Source organism: Lepeophtheirus salmonis, chromosome 5 (assembly GCF_016086655.4).
Source record: "Lepeophtheirus salmonis chromosome 5, UVic_Lsal_1.4, whole genome shotgun sequence".
Lineage (NCBI taxonomy): Eukaryota > Metazoa > Arthropoda > Copepoda > Siphonostomatoida > Caligidae > Lepeophtheirus > Lepeophtheirus salmonis.
Genome location: NC_052135.2, coordinates 22442715 through 22458658, shown reverse-complemented (window position 1 = coordinate 22458658; position 15944 = coordinate 22442715). Strand labels below are relative to the sequence as shown.

The window sequence follows — 15944 nt, the reverse complement described above, 5'->3', positions numbered from 1 at the left end:
AAGAATGATGGCATAAATAAGATATTCTTTTTAGGGATGTATGGAGCCCGAAATGGTGATGATTAACCAGATATAGGTATTGGTCCGTTAGCACAATTCATTCGTTTTTAAATTGTGAAAGAACGAATCAGAATCTTTCTTATACAACAATATTTGCTAAATAACATCATCATATCATATTAAGGACCAATACAATACAACTTTTTAATTAAGAAAAAAACAATCTCTGTAAAATAATAATAGCAAGAAATAACACATATTAATGTCATAGAAAAATAATTTTAACACCCAATAATTCATTCATTTTATCTCGATAAAAAATAAACAAATATGGAATTATAAACAAAAGCAGTAGTATGATATGCATATGTAACATTCAATTCCTACTTCACACTCTTTTCCTTCTTCAAAGGTCATTCGGCAATGATTTTTTTAATTGATCAATATGAACTAAGTCATGAAGCAAAGTCCATCATCTATCCAACAAGGTTTTTTCCCATTATTGAAAAAAATAAAAAAAAACAATCAAAATCATTCACAATTTGTATGTAGTATTTTGCTCAAGTCATCCCCCCCCCCTGTCATCTCATAAATCCAATCTATACATAAACCACGGTTCTAATGTCTTCTAAGAGAACAAAAGCTACACATATATAAATGTAACATGATGATACAACAAAATTTTAGCCTGAAGACATGATCCATGTTTCAATTTGTAATAAGCGTACATACTGAAAGTGTTTATGTTTCAAAAACAATAACAGCAACATAAATGCTGAGAATTTGAAGAACTCAAAGAGACATAAGTGCATCATTTCCTTCCAGGCAAGCAGTACGACTTCCTCATGAATTTAATTGCATGCAACAAATAAATCACTCCATCGATTATCTGGCTTTAAATAAACTTCTTTAAAGCCTGTGTATTATTAATAATAATTGATTTAAGGGATAAAAAAGCATAACTCATGACTCAAAGAAAGAACATAAACTCATATCCCGGTTTGTAAATCCTAAGGTTTTTTAGCGTCCTGGTTTTGTTGTTGTTGACAACCTGAAGATTGTTTTTATTTTTATTTTGTAGAGTTCTTCTCTATAACATTCTTAAGGAGATCATATTTAAGCATTGAGTAACTACGTGTGAGTTTGCCTGAGGAGTTATGTGTGGAAGTCCTTGTTGGAGTAACGGAGTAATTCCTATCTATTTCCCTACTTAGTACAGAGTGGAACTTATATCAGAGATAATTTAATGAAACGTCATGACAGATAAGCTGCTCTCATCTCAAACATTATTCAAATTGTAAGGGTTATTGTTTTTTCTATACACACCAAAAATGCTTGGCACTTACAGCCCTATTCATATCCATTAAATCAATGAATAATTATAAGTAACACCGGACATGATCACTAGATATTGAGTGACAGATGGAGAGGAGGGACAATGTGATGAGGAATAATGTCCAGTAGGACTATACCAATATCATCAGAATCACCGTCAACATCAGTATGGGTCAGTTCGGAAAACAAAACAAAAACAACCATAGGAATCGTGAACTGAAGTAAATAATCAATAAGATTTATGAACAGATGCAGTCTTATCTTCAGTAATTAACAGGACTAATAGTCAATAAATAGTACACTCATTCTCACAGATACACACTTCTTTTGGGGAATTAATTGATAAGGCTTCAATTATTAAAGACAAAAACAGCAAATAGTTGTTCATTTCATGAATTAATCAAACATAACTGACCTAGTAAAAGCAAATTATAATAATAATTAATATAATTCAACTTACAATATCTTTTGAGTGAGTCTTGATTTTGCCGAATGATAGTAACACTTAAATATATTTTTATAATACTGGGACAAAAACCGAGGGCACAAAATGAGGAGAGAGAAAATAATAAATGAAGGATCCGTGATCAATAATATAAGACATCCAATCTATCATCAATGAAGTAAGCTATAAATAGTAAACAAATAATAATAACAGCAGCCACACACGACCCACTTCAAAGTATTACAGTACACTGAATCTATAGTAAAACAGATATTACGAAGAATTATAATTCAAGTTAGTAAAGAGAAGTCGTCCTTTTAATGAGGAGGAGCGCGCGCGCACGTACATGCACGACATCCACTCTTTCTTTCCTTTTCTTTCCTTCATTCTTTCTTTCTTTTTCCCCTTGTTCCTCTTGACGCAAAAAAAGTAACTATCATTTACCAGGATGAAGCGTACGAACCGAGCGTAGCATTTCTGGCACTAGCTGTGGCTCAATGATATTATATTCAAGTGATACGTACCTCAGTCTTCATCTCGTTGATTTGCAAAGGCCTATTACACTAATAATAATTATTTTTTAATTTATAGATGGAATAGTTTTGCACGAAGGAATGTTTTATTAATGATGAAGAATTGTTCTTTATAAGAAAAGGATTTGTGTTTGATGCAAGGATGGATTAGGGTAATAATATCTAATAATAAATAATGATTCAAATCTTTCAAAAGAAAAACCGGTTTAGAATCTTTTTTCGGATTTTAAAGGGCATACTTGAATAACTTGAATTCACAATATCATAGGAAAAGAAATACATAGATGCGAAAAGGGATTTTTATTGGAAGTTTGGCATACCAAGGAAGTATTATATTAAAATCTTCAGTCTGCGGGAATCAACTGCTGCTTGAGGCTGGTGAATGTTATTTTCAAAGTCGGCTAAAGAGAATAAGTTCGTTGCTGTTTTGTAGACTTGTGATAACTGGATTTTTACGATTGAATTAGTATGTAATATTATCTATAATATGTGAAAAAATTACGTTAAAATTCGTTATAATAAAATAGTTATAACCAATTGTCGCTTTGTGATAACTCGATTAACATTTCTCCGACTGGTAATATCTCGATAAATTTGCAATGACAACATACCGGCTCTATTAATTGATATTTAGCTAACATATATAGCAGCGAATGGATGTTTCAAATAAGTGTCCTGAAATTGGTAATTTTAGTGAATATAGTTTAAAAGTTATTAGTAAATTATAAAATCCAAATTTTTATATTCTCCCTACTGAGAAGTGGCGAAATCGAGTTATCACAAGTCTACAAAACAGGGAACAGTTGATTGTTCAACTTTTTAATACTTGATCAGATTTGAATATACTTTCCCTAGTTGGGACTACAGATAGTCTATCAACGAAGATCAAATTCTGTATTTGTTCATAAATGATATTTTTAGATTGAACTAAAATGATGAAATATTGTGGTGCTTACGTTGCCTCCAATTTTGATTAGGATTTTTCAACTTGATGTAGTTTCAATAGGTCTTCTAGAGATTCAGGTAAAACTAAGATTGAATCATAACCCCCATTCAATTTGAAGTTTCGAATAAATAGTTGGTATCTTATATCTTCAAATATTTAATTTTTATTATAAAAATATATGAAGAATTGATTAATTTCAGTTCCATTTTTGTTAATTCATGAAAAATAGATCAAATGGTATCACTTTCCTAAATTAAAATTGTGTTGTTCATTAACAAAAATAATAAAGTCAGTGTCAAAATACAACAAGAATGGAGAAGACAATGATGTTCTTCTTGACTTAATATACTTAAATCCTTAAATGACCAATGCACTTTAGAATAACACTCCTTTATTTGAATGTAATATCCTGTGCAGTCGTCGAGTCCATCTTTCCCGAGTTCAAGTTATTTTAAAGATTCCCGGACTACTCTTAGTTAGCATGACTTCGTGTCTTCATGCTATCTTGTTCAAGTTAAGTCTGACTAATCATATAGTATCCAACTTAATAGAAATACATTGAGGCGATTCTAGACAAAATAAAACGTATGTTTATCACCAAATTGTCATATCATCAATTTCAAACCACAAAAACTCACAAAAATGTCTGTTACAACGCTATGAAACCATAATTCTATTCTTTTTACTAAATATACCACGTGTGTTCGAAACGTATGGTTACTTTTCAAATTTCGGGGCAACATATATTTGGTATGCTGCATTTTTTTATTTTTTAATGGTAGTACATTCGAAAAGGAACATGTATTTATTGTTTAAAGCTTTATAATATGTTTAGTTTGTTTGTTATAGGCATCATAGTTAGAAGTATTTTGTGTGTTCGGCGAGTTTTTTGCTATTACAATACATGGATCAAAGAATTTACATGAAAAATAAGTTCTCCAAAAGCACTTTAAATGTTCACGGTGGCATTCGGTGAAAAACGTTCGGAAAACACAACTGATTCATTAAATCACTATTTTTCATTATAGTGACGTCATTGAGTGCATTTGTTTGTGTAAATGTAATCCATAAAAAGGAAAAAAATGTAGTATTTTAATTTGATTATACCATTGATTCCTTATTTATTAAAACTATGCTCAGGTTTTTTCAATTATTCTCTAGTCATATTCTTAAATTTGGGGTCCCAATAACGTTATCCGTTACACTTGTAAATATTCAGTGAGAACTGGAAATCGTTGCTGACTAATCTTGTTATTATAACATTGGTATTAACGAGCAATGATCACTGTAATATTTTTTATAGTGATATTTGTCAGCAAGTTTGTCTTCTATGAAAGTTGCCAGCATATACTTTTCTTTAGGATTTACACACATGAGGATTTAGACAATTTTCATATTTTTACTAATGACGTATGTAACGATTTCTTCCTTTGATAGAATTATCATTATAAATTCAGTTGAAATGGTGAACTTATGGATATTGCAAAGTTATTTATAGAGTAATATTCGCCCTACATACTAAAAATTTATATTTGGACAAAAATTGTTCATGTGGTATTCGTTTCACCACTTGGTTTATAGCTTTGTATTATAGAACTCTACTAATGAACGTGGTAAGTATGAGTGTATCTATATCGCAAGGCAACTTAAAATATAATTATATATAAAATACATACACACATAAAATATGTATTATAAGGAGTAGGAGTGGAAGTCACTTAAAAATGCCATAAATCTTTGGTTTTAAAAGTCTTTTTTGCAGAATGTATATACAATGTACATATTCATATGTTTTAAAGTTTTCTTTTATATATTAAGTATATACTTTTTTAAATGTCAAAAAACTTTGCAAGTAATTATAAGTTTTTGTAACTCATCAAAAATAAGAAAAAGTAGCAAGTGTATAATTAGCATGACTTACTTTTGCATATGTAGGTATAAATCTACCTATATATGATAGAGATTATGTCTTAAATTAGTCACTTAAATTGACACTATGCATATTGTATATAATGTGTAAACTGTATGGTGTATACCTACTTATAGATACGATACAATTTCAGACCATATCTTTTAGATAATAAAACAAAATGTCATTTAATTTGTCTGTGAACAAGCGTGTTTAGCTATACTCACTATTTGACATGTTTTTAACAAAAAAAGAGCGCAAATAATGATTGGAGCAAGATGTATTGTTCTACTGAATTAAGATCATTGTTAACATCAGCTGCCTCTTCTATTGGAGAAAATGAATTATTGCTATAAAGAGGAAAACCTTCAACATTTAAAAAAAACATTAGAGCATGAAAAATATCATAGTTATATTTAAATATATCTATATTTATTTATTTTACCATGTATTTTTAAAACAATTGACATCAACGATAGTCAAGAATGCTTACTTCAGAGAGAGAAGCATAGCAACCTATTAAAAAATGAAAAAGAAGAAGAAAAAGGACACGCAACTGCTGTTTTTCTTATATAATTTTAAAATGTAATTTTTTTAAATTAAAAACATATCAACATTAGCAAAACCTCAGTGTGTTATATTAAAAGGAAGAGAAAAGGGGCGTACATTGTACATACAGTGGCAAGATAAAGTTTGGAAAAAAATACTTTTTCGTCATATTCATCAATCGTTATGACTTTATCAATATTTTTTATTCTAACCGATGAAAATTATTATAAAAAAATAGATCCTTAAAATATTTTTTTAATTATTTGTCTGTAAAAATCCACCTGTTTTGGCCAGACTTAATTTCTTATGTAATATTCCTCTCTGGCAAGTATGAGAGATTGACAGTTAACTCATCCAGAACGGTTATTATTCCATCTTGAAGATGTAATCCGTTCCCTCTGGACAGAGATTAATTGGAAGAAAGTTTGTTTTTCAATAGGACAACGACCCAAAACATACATACATCCAAGATCTGCAAAAACTTATTGGAACAGAAAGAAGCCTCTCACATCTTATCTATTATGCAATGGCCATTTCAGTCTCCTGATTTGAACCCAATAAAGCTATTGTGGGAACACCTAGACAAAGGAGTTCGGGAAAAGTGCCCACAAATAAAAATGAGTTGTGGAATACTTTGAGGAATATTTGGAATGATATCAATCCTGCCTATCTTGAAAAACTAACAGCCAGAATGCCAAAGTCTATAAAACAGTTATAGCGGCAAAGGGAGGATTTTTTGATGAAGATAAAATTTAAAGAAAAATACATTGATTTTTTTACAAATAAATGATTATACCCATATGGAACCTTAATTTTACTTCATTTTAATAGCTGATTACTGTGTTACCTGATGATAAAGTCATTGGTAGTTAGAAAAATAAATGAACTTCCCTTTTTTTCCAAACTTTCTCTTTCCAGTGTATATGAAATAATCAATGAGACTTTAGATGGATGATGTATAGCAAGAAACGTGTGTAGCTAAAGCTCTGAGCCTCATATAAAAAAGAAAAGAAAAGAAGAGTAAATATGAATATAATTAATGCAAAATTTATCCAAGACAATCAGAGCAATGCTGAGAAATACTGCTAGTATATTTATCAAATAAAGTTTGTTTGTCTGTGGAGTACTCATTCTGGAAAGTAGGCTTACACCTAGGTGACTACTTAATCTAAAATTAACACTCTAGCCAGGAAAATTAAAAATTATAAATAAATATAACAGTGGAAATATTATTAAAATAATTGTTGAGAATTGTTCACAATTTCAAAAAGTCCGATTCAAATTTTCGAATCAATTTTTAAATTTTTTGAAAACCCAATTTCAAAAATCCGTAGCTATTAACAAAAAGTTAAATTTTTTAGGAAAAAAAATTCCAATATGTATAATTATTTTTGCTCTGCTGCATAATTTCTCCGATTGACGAATTATTATTTCTGTAATCTCTCATGGAGCCCTTGACAATACACTGCGGAGCACAGGGGCTCCAAGGAGCTCCATTTTGGAATCAAAGGATTCTAATTTTTTTTAATTTTATTGTTTATGATATTATTAAATATTATTCTTCCTTTTCAATTAATACTAAGGTATATGACCTTTGAAGGCTGACAAAGAAATAATATATCCTCCTATATTTAAAGTTGTATAATATATGAACCAGCGGTATGCTAAAAAAGAAAACAAAAATTAATAGGATAGTTTTGAGCATTTGAGGATTTTTTTCTGTAGAGCAGCTTTGCTGTTATGATGTTTCATTAGCTCCAAGAAGCTATGCTATGAAGGAACTAAACACATATCCCACTCCGTATCTAGAAAATAAATAGACAAGAATCACTTGGATATAGATTGTCAACTCTACTCTGAGTCCAATAAGGGATTGGACCAGTTATAACTTCGCAACAAATCATCAGTGTTACTATTCGTCTTTATGAGCACATGTACTAGTGACTACTTTATGTCTATATGTATTCTCTTCAAGAATTAAATAATAATTATGCCAGCTTTGGAAAATACAAAACACTCTTCCGATTGTCAATTAGAAAAAATATCACTGGTATAAAGGTGATAATTTCTACAACTCCACTCATAATTACATGCCCACCAAGGAAATTTGATGAACATGACAAACAAACCTATTGAATCAAGTAAAATCAAACTTTTGAATTAAGTCTCGTTGATGTTGCTGATCCCAGTAGGGATTCCTTTTTGGGGATGAATATTTTGATATTCTATTGACTTCATTACCATCTTTAGATGTTGAGATGATCAGATTTGACAGATGTCAATCATTTCCGGAATTTTCTCCATTATATTACACATGAACATTCATTATAGTACTTACATAATATTTGGTTTAAGTTTTTAATTCCTAATTCTAGTTTAATTCTTACTTTATTTTATTCCATGATTCCACGTTCTCTACATATGTTACTGTTGCATATTTGTTATTCCATGCGTCATGAATGTTAAAGACTCCTTTTTGACACCTCTTGTAAGAAGAATCAAAAATACTTACTTAGGTACACTTTTGTATGTAGTACTTTATACCAACGTAATTATTTACTCTAATTTCCTTTGATTACAAGCAAAATGATACAGCAGAAGAAATAAAGGCCTATTTCAATTTGTCTTTTGTCCAAAGAAAATAAAATAATTTATAGTTATTACTGTAAACTTAGATGTTCCCGTCTCAAGAATTAAATAATAATAATAGCAGGTTTGGAAAATAAAAAGTCTGTTCAGATTGGCAACTAAAAAACAACCACTCTCACTTTCTAGAACATATTTATACAACTCCTTGCTCTCGGATGCGTCTTAATTTTCACAATATTTTCAAAAATCAATATTAATAAAGCAAAGTTTATCTGTATGTATTTCTTAATGTATATACGTAGAAAAAACAGTCACAGGGTGCGCTGTATATAGTTTTGCTCATGTATAACATGCTCCATTAAAGTATACTATAATAAACAGCAATCCCTTTATAAAATGAATTGAATCTCGCAGCCATTTAGTTCCACTCATAGAGAGAACGTATAAGTATTCAGTGAGTAGCTACGTGTGAGCGTACTCAGGAAAAAGGAGAGTAACACCAAGGATTTTTTTGTGGAGTTATCTTCTATATTATTAAAACAAAGTTTCGTTGTTCGTCGACGCCTAATAACTCCGGCAATACCGTGACCTACCACTTGTAAATGAATAATGAGAAATCTCATATTATATTCTTACCAACACTTACTTTTTTTAACTAACGCTAATCTCAATTAAACCGATATTCACATCCCTATTTTTAATCATCAATTGAAATATAAAAAATTGTATATCTAATTTATATTTCTCAAACCAGTTTATCGACAGCACAATGCATATCAAGCAAAGGCTAAATTATTAATATTATGAATCATTATGTTTATATTATAATGTGAAATACTATGTACAACAACACAAAATAAGTTTAATTAAAAATAATTCCTAGAATTAACTAAGCATTATGTATGGTTGTTACATGTCACGAAATTACATAGAATTTTAGACTTGGATTTCCTCCGAGTTACATCAGTTCGTATTTTGAATTTTCGAATGTATAAAACTATTGTACCTGGAAGTTACAACATATGTTGAAAGTTGAAACAAAGAACAAGTACGCAATAATATAAATTTACCCATAAAACTTAACAAGCTCATGATTGCAGGAACGTATCAAAGTTATTAATTATTAATCAACGTAGTAACTAAGTAGAATTGGCTTTATCATAAGGAGAGTAAATATGCTCACATTTTGCATATAATTTTATCTATTAGGTAATTTGAAATTAAATATATTAAAGAGATTCGATATGATATAGAATGTACATTCAACATGCCTGTTAAATTTATTATAATGTACTCCTGCCAATAAAAATAAGTTTTTAAAATTCCGTTTGACCATAGGTTTGAAATATTTTAGGGTATATAAATTGATTTAGGACAAGGGTCGACCAGGGCTGGTCCTAGAATCTTTCTGTGAGGAGACTTTCAGAGACATTCTGCACTGGTACCGTCTATCCAATAAAAACCTAACAGGATCTCTTATTGTAAACACAAAAGAAATTTCTGCTGAAAAAAAAAATCAAATTAAAATTAAATTTACTCCTTCCAAATAAAAATGAGTCAGGCAAAGCAAAACCATTGGTTTAAGGTATTTGAAAGGAATATAAGCTGATTCAGAATAGTAGTGGACATCCTGCAGATCAAGACTGTCTATTTATACCCTTTGGGTTTTCTCCCACTACAGGTTCATTCATAGACAATGGTGTTCTTTCTTCAGATTATTCTAATCCCCCCCCCCTATGAATTCCCATGGTTATATTTTTATTCCATGCCTAGAATTCCTCAAAAAATGCGAATTGATATAAAAATTCATAAAATTATTCTTTTCTATATAAAAAAAATATTTTCATTTGGAACTTTTACAATTTTTTTTTAATATATACACATATATCAAAATGACGATTTTGAAAGAAAATCATTTTTTTTATAAACAGACCTTTCATCTCTACGGAGTGTTTTATTACTCACCCCACCACAATTATACATTGATAACACGGTTATCTTTCACGTATTTATCAAACTTTTTCCTAAAAAGCAACTGAAAAAAATTTATGGAGTTATTTTATTTGAATTTCGCAGCTTAAAAATAGATCATTCGAATCCAAACAATCAAGATTCAAAACATAGATTATGTTATTTTTGAGATTATGCCATGTTAGTAATTTTTCATTCAGGTTGTTTGGCAACTTATTGTTGGCAGTAAAGGAAAGGATATTTTTAACTAGATTTTATTGATTTGTTATTTCAATTTTTTCGATAACAAATTTCGAAAAGTACTCTTACATATTATGTTATCATCAAGCTTTGATTATTTGGTACTTGAAATCGAACCTTTTGAGATCGAATAATTTTTTATTTATATTTTATAAAATAGTTATCGCCATTAATGGATGAACAAGAGCTAATTCGAGTTTAACAAGTCAACGTTCAGAACACTAATTATTAGGGGATGAGCAAATCTTTAAACCAACTCCCAAAACGAATACCATGTGATCATATCTGTAAGGTATTAGTACTAACAACACTTTTTTTTGTCCCCTTGGAGTGTTCTTAAATATTACTCAACTAACTATACATCTTCCATGAATTCGCCTTTTTCACTAATTAAAAAGGTAAATACGGGGAGGGAAGAAAAAGTTGTTTACGGTATAAGATAAAAACGCAATAAAATGTTAAAGTGATAACCATGAAAAGCGACTTCTTGCGTGGTAAAAAAGATATCACTACCTCTATGTGTATCCTATGGCTAACATGCAAGTTTTGCTACTTTTTAAAAAAAACTTTAGGTAAGAGTATTAAAAAAATCAATAGCTGAATAAAAAGTTTGCATACACTTTAAATTTTATCTCAGTGAGATGACACCATGCTGAATCTCCTACAAAAATGCATTAAAAAAGTCTTTTTTTTTTTTTTGGGGGGGGGAACTATAATCGGTTATTATGGAATAAGAAAAATATAAGCTTGTTGATTGTGATTTCTTCATGTATATAATACATCGGTTCTTATAAAAAGTTCTATCTTTTATAAAAACATTAATCTGGGCGGGAATGGCTTTATTGAAAGTCGGAAATAGGGTAAACGAGGTAGAAAGGTTAAGAACCACCGGTAACTCCGTCGCTATGGGGGGGCAAAGTAGAGGTAACATTTTCTTTGAATGCTTTAAGAAAATAAAAAAGACTTTCCTCGTTATAAAATAGGTCATTTAAAAAAATAAAGCATTATTTTATTAAAATAATGTAATTTGATAAAAGTTACTACAAATTTTATGAAGAATGCCGCACGATTTTTTTTTTGGGGGGGGAAAATTTGAAAAAAAGAAAAAAAATCAAATCCTAGCAACAGCTCTCACCACTGATATATTATTATGTTTTAATTTTCGCATATTCGGATAAACTTTGGAATTTATTGATCCTTGGAATAAATTGAAGTAACTCTAATAAGGCAATTTTATTTTATCTTGTATCTTATTTTTATTTCATTAGTTCACGAGATTAATTGATCCTTCAATCATTATTCTTAGAATAAATTTTAACAATTTTGACTTAAACATTTATACATTAATAACTCTTTAAATTTCAAAGATTGTCCAAAGGAAAAATGTTACAGTTTTTGTTTTAAAATGAGATCCTTCAGGGCATAAAAATTTAATTGTTGACAGGATGTCAAAGTACTTTAAAAAAAGTGATGAGAGTCTTATATAAGAATGGTTTGAGTTCATATATTACTTACGTAATATTTATACTCTTTCTACTTCGTGCAATGAATAAACTTTGAAACTATTTTAGCGTGAAGGACCTTGATGACACCAAACATGAATACATTTTGGGCCCCCTTTGAAAATATAATATATAATTTTCTTACAAAAAGATATCTATGGAAAGTTATAAAAATACTCTTTAAATGGACACGTCATTAAATTAAATATTAAAACAGTTTTGGAAAAGTACTCTCAAAAAAACTTGACCTTATTTATATAAAGATCATTGAAGAAATAAAATATTCATTTTTTGACTTTATTCGATTACTGAGACTATTTATTTCCCAAAAAAAGTCACTTCATTCTAGAATTGAAAAAATGAGATGTTACCTTAATTTTTTTTGCTCCCCCACCCTCTCCCCCCAAAAAAGCAAGGGGCATATATACATATATGTAGGCTCAATCATTGTAAAAGTGCAAAATTAATTGATATCAACATTACAGATTAATCTATTTTTGAAATGGATTGAAATCCCAAATTTAGTGTACGCCCATTTTAAATTGAAAAAATGCTCTGGGATAACTTGTTCCAAGTAAAATATGTAATCGCAAATCTACTTGAAACTTCCAACAAACTTTTATAATGTAGACTTTTTGTTCTTATTTCCAAGCCTTTTGGTTCTATGCGGACATTTACTTAAATTTCGACTCGTGAATTCAAGACAATATTATTTTTGTGTCTGTACTTACAATGGGATTTAAAATCCGCCGTCCCAGTTATAAACCCTTGAAAAAAAGTTTTCAATTTTAAAGTGACATCTATGTAGCATAATTTAAACTAATGTTATAATTAAGTACTTCAGATTATTAATCGAGTGAGTGTAGTAAAATTTTAAGTATACTTCATACAGATAAATAGTTTGTCGTTATTCTGAATTTAGACCTAATTAAATTATTCATTATTATTATTAACGATGTGTTAAAAATTGTCGAAATTGATTGATAACGACGCTACTGCCTTATGTCTATGATAAATTCATTTATCAAAGATTGTTTTATGGACACTAAGTTACCTTTATTGTATCTTACCACCTTTCTATGATAAAGAAACAAAACAAAAGCTCAAAATCAGTTAGTAATACTGCATTTCTTCCCAATTGATCGGAGTCATTAGGTTTCCATGAAATTTGCTTTAATATCATAGATATGTACTCCCTATTCCTTTTTTTATACGTCGTGCTGAGATTTAGCTACACGAACTCGTTGCCTGATTGTTATTTCTTAACTATTCTTAGATGTCAAGCGTACATTCGAAAATGAGTTATCCAAAGAGAGATAGGCAGAAAAACTTTGCTTTATTTTTATTGATACTAATTATTGTTCGAAATTGTTTATAGCTTAACAAGAACTAATTCGAATACAACCACAAAGCATAAAAATCGATAGCTGCCAACAAAATACGGGTTTATTTTTATGTTTATGAAGTACAGCTGGTTCGGACGACTTTTAGGTCCGTTTCGGGCCTCTTATTTCAAGATTTTGGAACCGTTACATTCCTAGTGATGACTAATAAAATGATTTGAATATTAGTCAAATTGAAAATGTGATGCCTTTATTCCCAATGTACCTACTGAAGTGGAACAATAACAAAAACCTTTTTCTAATATTCAATATTTGTACATACATTGTCGAATTTCAACTTCAAGGCGATTTGTTGAATATTAATACGACGAATTAAAAAAGATCAAATTATGTATTTACATACTTATATTTTATGAAATGAAGTTTAATATTTGCCTCTCTTTATTTGTACGGGTAAATGTTTCCCTGGATAGTTTGAATAGCAAGACTATTCCTATCAAGTTTCAATAGCTATATATTTAACATGAATAAGATAATCAATATGCCATATGGAGGTCTTAGAAGGGTCTTTTCACTATTAATAAGTGTATGAGAGTTTGATACGGGGTCGAATGAAACATATGAGGTATAGAATTTGAATTGAGAGTCACGGAAAAACAAAAATAACATTCAGGGGTGTTGATTGTGATCCACAATCTTAATATGCGTGATGTAAGTGAATAGTATGGGGTTGTGATTTGAGTAAACAATCACTTATTATTATAATTTGTTTATAAATTCTACATAAAATCTATAATAACAGAAGCCACTTCAATAGTTTGAAGTTACAAGAGTTAAGGTAGATTAACTACATATACCATGCGTGTACAAGTATCCGTTTATAAACAATTGATTTACGTGTATAATAACTTTATATATTCTAATCACAAAAATTCTCCCTTTTAAAGTTAAGAGGTTCTGTGATTTATATTGTGGTTTGTTCGTAAGAGTGAATATCCTATGATAAATTTAAATTTGGAAGCATGAAAATTACGAATGCGTTATTTATCTCCTCCAAACAAGAAACATTTAAATCCAAGAACTTATTTATTTTGAAAGGGAGATTTTTTGAGGTTTGAAGATTATAGTATTCAATGCTTAAAAAAATAAATTGCATGTACGTACACGTATGATAGATGTAGTAAGTAGTAATCCATGTTTAAACCCTTGTTTAAACATGAACTTCATAACAGATTTTACTCTGAGATCAATTGACACTATATCACGTTGTTAATTTTATTGCATCACGCAATCTTTCATAGGAAAAGAAAAAGAAAAAAGGATCAAAATCCTTATGTAACTAATTAGGGAATTCCTTTCAATTATGGAAAAATTATTCAATAATTGTAAGGGACAAACCTATAAGCCCAGTGGTAAAGCAAATACCATGTGATCAAATTTGTCACAGTTAGTGGTCGTAACAACACTTTTTTTCCTGCTAGAAACATTGAATATGAATCCATAGCTAAGTACATATCTTCTATGAATTCACCCTAGATCTAATTCGAATTCTACTCCCTAACTTTTTGAATACTCATTAAGGAAATAAACTTAATTATCTACTACTGACAACAAAATACACTCGTATTTTTGAGGTAACGCCATGATATTTATACACCTACACTTTTAAGAGTACATTTATAATTCCATAACAATGAGTTGGATTTGGACATGTAAAATATATGAATTACTATATAATATAGTGAATGATGACATTGCATTAATGATAATCTTTAAAAAAGACAAGGGAAAGTGAATTTTGTTATGCCTCCATAAAAGAACAAAAATATATTTTCATACATATTATTAGTCAATGTTTCTATTCCGGTATCCTGGGGAATCCTGTAATAAAATTGTTTCATAATATCAGCTTCATTAAATTTAACGTGGAATACATATTAAATGAATAATAATCACTCGGCTTTTTACGAGTTATACATTGCAAATGATGATTTATATGGAATGTTAAGGTTTTGAAAACTGTGGATATCCTCTCGGGTATACATTAAAAGAGAAACTTAGGAAGGGAATTAGTAATTAACTTTGCTTTAATAATTAGATATGTACTCCCCCCTTTATATCTATATATAACGCACTTTGTTTTATTAGCTACACACTTGTTGCTAGATATTTATTTCTTAGATCAAACATGACTCTACGGGCATCCATTAATCCAAACTTCCAGACAAACTTAGCTTAAATAATATACCTTTCTCCCTATTATTACTCCCGAATTAGCGAATATGGAGCAACATAGCTGTTACAGCGTTTCCTCATCAACAGATATGGCGTCTATCAAAATTGCCAATATATCCTTTTTTATTTATATACAATCATGAGGATTTGAACAACTTTCACATCCCTATGTTTCGTTAATAAGTGATACTCAACGAAAAGTAATCCACGGGCTCTAAAAAAGCTAACCTGCAAACTATTATCCAAAATGAAGCAAAAGAAAATTGAGAATTTATACGTGTAGGACTATCTGAAAATTTATTATTCCTTCTTAAAATATATATACTCGTATATATGTCAAATTAAAT

General features: G+C 29.5%; 1 protein-coding gene across 2 annotated transcripts in view; it reads right to left on the bottom strand.

Moving 5' to 3' along the window:
* Positions 1 to 2052, bottom strand: part of LOC121117056 (uncharacterized) — a 38749-nt gene extending 36697 nt beyond the window's left edge. For both annotated transcript variants that reach the window (XM_071888403.1, XM_040711355.2), the window contains exon 1: positions 1796 to 2052. The gene's annotated coding sequence lies outside the window, so the exon portion shown is untranslated. The remainder of the gene's footprint in view (positions 1 to 1795) is intronic.
* Positions 2053 to 15944: the final 13892 nt, after the last annotated feature.